This window comes from Ictalurus furcatus, chromosome 3 (assembly GCF_023375685.1).
Source record: "Ictalurus furcatus strain D&B chromosome 3, Billie_1.0, whole genome shotgun sequence".
NCBI lineage: Eukaryota > Metazoa > Chordata > Actinopteri > Siluriformes > Ictaluridae > Ictalurus > Ictalurus furcatus.
Genome location: NC_071257.1, coordinates 33354960 through 33363177, shown reverse-complemented (window position 1 = coordinate 33363177; position 8218 = coordinate 33354960). Strand labels below are relative to the sequence as shown.

The window sequence follows — 8218 nt, the reverse complement described above, 5'->3', positions numbered from 1 at the left end:
GAGCACAAAGTCTCTAACATCCACCAGCTCAGTGATATCGTCATGGAGGAGTGGAAGAGGACTCCAGTGGCAACCTGTGAAGCTCTGGTGAACTCCAGGCCCAAGAGGGTTAAGGCAGTGCTGGAAAATAATGGTGGCCACACAAAATATTGACGCTTTGGGCTCAATTTGGACGTTTTCACTTAGGGGTGTACTCACTTTTGTTGCCAGTGGTTTAGACATTAATGGCTGTGTATTGAGTTATTTTGAGGGGACAGCAAATTTACACTGTTACACAAGCTGTACACTCACTACTTTACATAGTAGCAAAGTGTCATTTCTTCAGTGTTGTCACATGAAAAGATATAATCAAATATTTACAAAAATTGTGAGGGGTGTACTCACTTTTGTAAGATACTGTTTATATATATATATATATATATATATATATATATTTTATATATTTTATATACATATATATATATATATATATATATATATATATATATATATATATATATATATATATATATATATATATATACATACATACACACACACACCGAATTAGTGCTTTTGTTCCTGGACAGGTAGGTTCCTGGACAGGTCCCTGGTCATTATCATCATGTTATAAGCACTAGTCGTTAAAACCATTACCTTTTTGCTCCTTTACACATCTTACTGGGGCTGTACTACAGCACTGGTTGTACCCTTGTTTGAAGTTTACTCACATGGTGCAGCTGTGAGTCACTTGAGTTTACCCTAAAATTCTACTTAGACTGATTTATATTTTTATGAGAATGGGTTTTTACTGAAAATAACATAAAAACATGACTACCACACAAACCATGCCTGCTACATACTAGCCTTAGTAGAGACCTCATTGCATTGTACCACTTAGTGCTGTTGTCTTGTGTAAGTGGTTTGATGTTGGTGGTAGTGGGTTTCAGGTTTCATATGGTGGCAGGCCAAAAGGATTTATTAAAAGCATGAACATTTGAATAATTATTAGTGACATTAGGCTACATTTAGCTGGCAGGACACGGGCTGAATGGCGATGCATGGTGGCCAATTCAGAGGTAGTTTATAAAATTGCAATATGTTAGCATCGTTAACAAATAACTGGCTTTCGCTAATATTACATGGAGCATAATGTTAGCTGATTTCATGGCTACAATGCCAGCTGCCTCAAACAAACAATATAGGGACTGTCTTTAAGGTGCTTCGCCAAATTCCAGGTGTTTCCTCGCTTTGTTTGAAATGAACCATAGCATCGGTTGCACACCGGAAACCGATACTAGCTTTCCTCTCAACGACTCTTAAACTTGTTAAACTAAGCTAATCTTCTGTAGTTTTTCCTGTGTGCTTGTAGGTGTTCTTCTTCACCACTTGTGGACCAACTAAAACACTTGCACGTACTTGCTGCCCCCATCAGGTCCGGAAGAATTGCAACCTCGGTACCTCCATTAGAATCAGTTCCAACGGTACTGCAGAAAAACAAGTACCGTCACGTTTTAAGAATGTTGGTACCGACTTGGTACCGAAATATCAGTTCTCGTGACATCCCTAGTATCTACACACATTTCTAATGCGTTGATGTAACTGAAATTGCTAGTAAATACTCTGAGTAGTAAATACTCGCTCGTATTTACTCTGAGAGTAGCCTATTCTTTGTTTATGTACACCATGTTAGTAGAAAGTAGTAGAAAGCTTTGCCATTCTATACAAATAAAATCCATATACAGTAGGACAAGACTGTATTCTCCAAGGCCTTGTTGCAATATATTAAAGAAAAGTAACAATATTATGGTACAAGGTGAGATGTGAGTGCCTACCAGTGCTCTTAAGGTGATAAAAAATCAAATGTGTTTTATTGTAAGTATAAAATCAGGATTACAAATTCAGTGTATACATTTGTGTGTTTTTAACACATTTACAACCATGAAACTCTTCCCACACTTGGAGCACAAAAACGACCTCTCTCATGTGTGAACACGCTGGTGTCGTTTAAAACTACTCCTGTCACTAAAACTCTTCTCACATTGTGAGCATTGATATGGCTTCTCTTCTGTGTGAATGCAAAGGTGTCCATTAAGATAACGTATGTCACTAAAACTCTTCCCACATTGGGAGCAGTGATACGGCTTCTCTCCTGTGTGAATGCGAAGGTGATTTCGGAGAGAATCGTGTTGTGTAAAACCACTGCCACATTGTGAGCACTGATACGGCTTCTCTCCTGTGTGAATCCACTGGTGTCGTTTCAGATTACATCTGTCACTAAAACTCTTCCCACACTGTGAGCACTGATACGGCTTCTCTCCTGTGTGAATGCGCTGGTGTCCTTTAAGATTACGTCGGTTACTAAAACTCTTCCCACACTGTGAGCACTGATACGGCTTCTCTCCTGTGTGAATGCGCTGGTGTCCTTTAAGACTACTCCCGTCACTAAAACTCTTCCCACACTGTGAGCACTGATACGGCTTTTCTCCTGTGTGAATGCGAAGGTGTGTTTGCAGACCGCTATGTTGAATAAAACTCTTCCCACATTGCAAGCAGTGATACGGCTTCTCTCCTGTGTGAATGCGCTGGTGTCGTTTAAGATTATATCTGTCACTAAAACTCTTCTCACATTGCGAGCAGTGATACGGCTTCTCTCCAGTGTGAATGCGAAGGTGTTTTCGGAGAGAATTATGTTGTGTAAAACCACTGCCACATTGTGAGCACTGATACGGCTTCTCTCCTGTGTGAATGCGCTGGTGTCCTTTAAGACCAGTTTTGTACCTAAAACTCTTCTCACATTATGAGCACGGATACGGCTTTTCTCCTGTGTGAATGCGAAGGTGTCTTCGGAGAGAATCGTGTTGTGTAAAACCACTCCCACATTGTGAACACTGATATGGTTTCTCTCCTGTGTGAATGAGCTGGTGTCGTTTAAGAGTACTCCTGTATGTAAAACTCTTCCCACACTGTGAGCACTGATACGGCTTCTCTCCTGTGTGAATGCGAAGGTGTCGCTTGAGAACATTTTCCTGAGTAACACTCTTTCCATGCTGAGCTGTAGTGAATTTTATCCTTTCACTTCTCTTTGTGAATCCATTTCTCGGGGTTGTTAGCGCAAGAGTACGAGGCGACATTCTTTTCTGAAAGAGAAAAATAAAGAATAACTGAAACTGGATATTTAAAATAAATTGCCTGTTTCAATATATTTTAATATAAATTAATACTTTTTTTCATATTTGGGAAAGGATTGGGAAAACTAATACTGCAGCATCACAGGCAATGAAAATAATATAGAAATAAAAAGCAGCAGCAGGATTTGGGACACTTGAAACATGGGTTACAAAATAATGTGTTGGTTTCCCCATTTTCCCAATTTAGATCATTGACTGTCTCTCTCATTTTTTGCCCTTTGAACATCATCTTCTTCTTATTATTATTATTAATATTCCCAACTGACTTCCTTCTTTCCCCTCTCAGAGACTGATGTCTCTAAACTCCTCCTCTCTAGCCATCCCACAACCTGTCCTCTTGACCCTATCCCTTCTCACCTTCTTCAGTCCATCTCTCCCACACTATTACCTGCACTCTCACACATCTTTAACACATCGCTCTCTACTGGCACATACCCTACCTCATTTAAGCAAGCCCGGGTTACCCCACTGCTTAAAAAACCATCAGTCAACCCTGCTATAGTTGACAACTACAGACCTGTTTCCCTACTCCCTTTTCTTTTGAAAACTCTTGAAAGAGCAGTTTTTAATCAACTCTCAAATTTTCTCACACAGAACAACCTCCTGGACACCAAGCAATCTGGCTTCAAGAGCAACCACTCAACGGAGACTTCTCTGCTTTCCGTCACTGAAGCCTTACGACTAGCAAGCGCAACCTCTAGATCATCTGTCCTCATCCTACTTGACCTCTCTGCTGCTTTCGACACTGTGAACCATCAGATCCTTCTGTCAACTCTCTCCAGCCTGGGCATCACTGAAACGGTTCTGCGCTGGGTGGAATCCTATCTCTCAGACAGATCCTTCAAGGTATCATGGAGGGGAGGTATTTCTGAAACTCAGCAACTCACAACTGGCGTTCCACAGGGGTCAGTTCTGGGTCCACTCCTCTTTTCTATCTACACTACATATCTAGGGCAGGTGATTGAGTCTCATGGCTTCTCATATCATTGCTATGCTGATGACACCCAGCTCCATTTGTCCTTCCAGCCTGACGATCCATCTGTCTCTGCACGCATCTCTGCTTGCCTTTCGGACATCTCAGTCTGGATGAAGGAAAACCATCTTAAACTTAACCTGGCAAAATCTGAGCTTCTCGTGATCCCAGCCTGTCCCTCAATCAACCACTACCTCACTGTACAGCTCGGCTCACTCACACTCATGCCAACCAGGACGGCCAGGAACCTTGGGGTGATTCTTGATGACGGCTTGACCTTTGCAGACCATATCTCAGCAACTGCAAGGTCCTGTAGGTTCATCCTTTACAACATCAAGAAAATCCGACCCTACATCACCAAACAGGCTACACAGATTCTATGGAATGCACTTCCAATCTCGATCCGGACTGCAGAATCTCTCACCATCTTCAAAAAACAGCTAAAGACCCACCTCTTCTATGAACACCTAACCAACTCATAATAAAAAAAAAAAAATAATAATAATAATAATAATAATAAATAAATAAATAATAATAAAAAAAAATGCACTTACACCTCTACTCTGCACTTTGCTTCTTCTGGAATTCAATTAATAGATCTTGTATGGTAGCACTTCTTGTATTGTTCTCTGCTTGATATCGCTTTGCTTTTATCTTTCTCATTTGTAAGTTGCTTTGGATAAAAGCGTCTGCTAAGTGAATAAATGTAAATGTAAATGTAATATTATTAGATTCGCCCCAAGTGAAGAGTAGTCCGTGTTTAAGTACTTGCATCTCTGCTACATAGCTGCTACCACATGCTATAGTGCTCATGAATATAATCCAGAGACAAAAACCAACACAAAACCATAACTAAAAACACCATACCACAGTTAATAAAACTACCAAAACTGACCAACACAGCAGCTTGCATAAAAAATAAATAAATAAAATAAACTAACATTTTCTTAGTTAGTCAGTTTTCTATGCTTATGTGTTATAGAGCCAGGAGCTGGTCAGACAGCATTAGCGCCAAAAGATAAAGCATAAAGCAGAGGCAAGACACAAATTGGAAGGGAGTGTCTTGATCCAAGTATAATAAATAATAATAAAGGACCTGGAATGACTTAATTCTAGAATACATAACAAGAGAGTACATAATAAATAATTTAACTGTTTAAGTATACATGTCAGGTACAGGAAAGTATATGTACTGCTTTGCTTACTATTGGATGTCCTCACTGCATTGTACCACTCATTGTGCTGTTCTGTCTTGATTAAGTGGTTTTATGTTGGTGGTATTGGGTTTGCGGTCAGCTGCCTAACCCAGTGGTTTTCAAAGTGGGGGCCGCCAGGGGGCGCCCGGGGGGCCTCAACAATTTGGTGTGCCCATCCCTCCCACTAATATGTTTTCTCTTTCTCACTCTCAGACAACCACACACACACAATCAATTCCTAATGTAAAGATGTAAGATGCAATTATTAATAAAAAAAAGCAGGATATATTCAGAAGTCTGTATTTTTAATGTGTTTTAAAGACATCTTACAAAAGGGGGGCCTCAGTCAAATGTTAATGCCATTTGGGGAGCCTTGCCCTGGAAAAGTTTGGGAACCCCTGGCCTAACCCAATTACATTTACAAAAGCCAGATTTCCTTTATTAAACACCCACTCACTGACCAACAAGGCATCACTTATGATTGGACAACATTGGCATCATGCACTCCCACTGTCTATATAGGAGTCGTCCTCTTGTGAAAGCTGTACCTGAAGCACATACAGCCAGTTGGACAGTAGGTTTTGCCCACCCATATTTGTAGTGGACACTCTACTTGTTTAGGTCCGAAGCATGTATGCTGTGAGATGTAGTCCGTATTGGAAAGCGTGTGCTGTCAATCACCTAATCAGCCACACCCTTTCATGCATCACCAAATAAACTCCTATAATATGTATTTATCGTATAAAGAAAAATATCAGTTGAGATATGAAGGTCAACCGAAATTGTAAACACCAAAAACACGACTCCTAATTACTAAAATAATTTGTAGAGATGTACCGTAAATTAAAATGCAATTTTGGGTCCTTATCCCATACACTAACGTGAGAAAAGGGTGGGGTTAAAAATTGTACTGCAGCCAGCCACTGGGTCTCAGAGACATTTTGGCTTCACTTTTCAATCACAGTTGCGATATCCACACATACATTCAGTCACTGTGACAATAGCATTAAATGTGTGTGTCTGACTGAAACTTGGCAGCAGCCTAATGAGTTGTTCAGTGAAGTTTTATTGTCATTATACATATACGGCGGTGTACAGTTTAATGAAATGTAATGTAGGGGGGCATAAATATTGTGTAAAATAACAATAGTGTAATATAACTTAGGACATAAGACAGTCTACATAGGTAAAATAATAATAATAAATGATATCTACCAAAACATCTATACACATCAGTCAATCAAATTAGGACAGTTTAGTTGATCAGCATTTATTTTCTGGCCTGAAAGATGAAAGGAAACTTGTTTTCTTTGATGAATGTATACCTTCTTCCAGATAGAGATTGGACAGTGGGAATATAATGCTGCGTTTTCTGTCTATATAATAATCACTTTAGTTGACTCTATGCATCAACTTAAGCTCAGATAGCAGGAAACTCACCTGGGCAGGGCTTGTATTCACATCGTCCACGTGTTTCTCTAGTTTCCCAGGGTAATCTGAAACTTTAGAGCTGCGTGTCTCCATCATTAAATATTCAGCAAAGCAACTGCACGAGTTCCGCGAAATTTGGAATTTTTGTTTGTTGATTTTCAGCAAGCAAAGTCATCAGCAGCAGACCAGAAGCATGTCAGCAGAAGGGTGCCGCCATATTTAATCTCACCTCTTCTCGCGAGATTTCGCGTGTGATAACTGCTACCTGAAGACTCGAGTCAATCCGAATAAGGACAAAATAAACGGTTACCTTGTACTTTACCTTACCTTAAATGTTACCTTAAACTTTTATCATACCATAAATTAAGTCTAATACACGATATGAACTTCTACTTCTAAGACCAAGCATCTATTAAATAGGACAGGGACCACTGCAGTGATGCCTTCATACACACACACACACACACTCACACAAGCCAACTGGCATCAGGCTACATTGTTACATTTTTGAGAGTGGATTTAATCTACAATATCTTCTTCATATCGAAACATAGATGCTCCTTATTTGAGGTTATGGTAATGCAACTATTATGAAATTCCATTCCAATACAGATTTAAACTATTTAAGAAGCCCATATTTCATCTGAATAAATATTGTTTCTTGAAATATCTTTAGCATGGCTTTATAGAAGATTTATGCGATTCTTAAGGATGTGTTATGCAGTGCAGGTATTCTTCCAATAAGAATGTATGAACAATTAGTTTATAAATCTGCCCAACATGCAAAGGAAATATGCTGTATCTACACACATTTCTAATGCATTGATATAACTGAAATTGCTAGTAAATACTCAGAGTATTTACTCTGAGAGTAGGGTGAAGTCAGCTAAAATGGGACACTTTTTGTTAAATGATTTATAATACCATCAAATAAGCTATGCATGAGATCTAATTATATATATATATATATATATATATATATATATATATATATATATATATATATATATATATATATATATATAAATTAGCACGGGTCTCTTCAATATAATTTTCTTTTAAAAATGTGAAAACGTATAATTGTTTTAAAACGATGAGAGTTAGAGTATCGGCAGGTACCCTCTTGAGCCACAACACAACGTTCAGATAAAATGGGCCAATATAAACAGATAACAACACAGGTAATTTCAACTGAAATCATTTTAATTTTAACAGTAAATTGGCACTATTGTATTCAGTGTGCGATAGCAACAACACCGTAAATATATTTCATTTAATAGAAAGACACATCTTCTCCACAGCTCTCGTGGTACCATGAGTTGCACTGACAAGAGCACACCCTGCATTGAATGCTGCAAGGACTGTCGTGGGCTCTCCTTTCTCCCTAGCAGTTACCTATACACAGGGTGTATATACCCACCTCCCCAACCACACGGGTAGAACAAAGC

The 8218-nt window shown here is 39.0% G+C and overlaps 1 pseudogene; it reads right to left on the bottom strand.

Annotated features, from left to right (window-relative positions):
* Nucleotides 1-1832: 1832 nt before the first annotated feature.
* On the bottom strand, nucleotides 1833-7226 carry LOC128606094 (zinc finger protein 501-like; annotated as a pseudogene).
* Nucleotides 7227-8218: the final 992 nt, after the last annotated feature.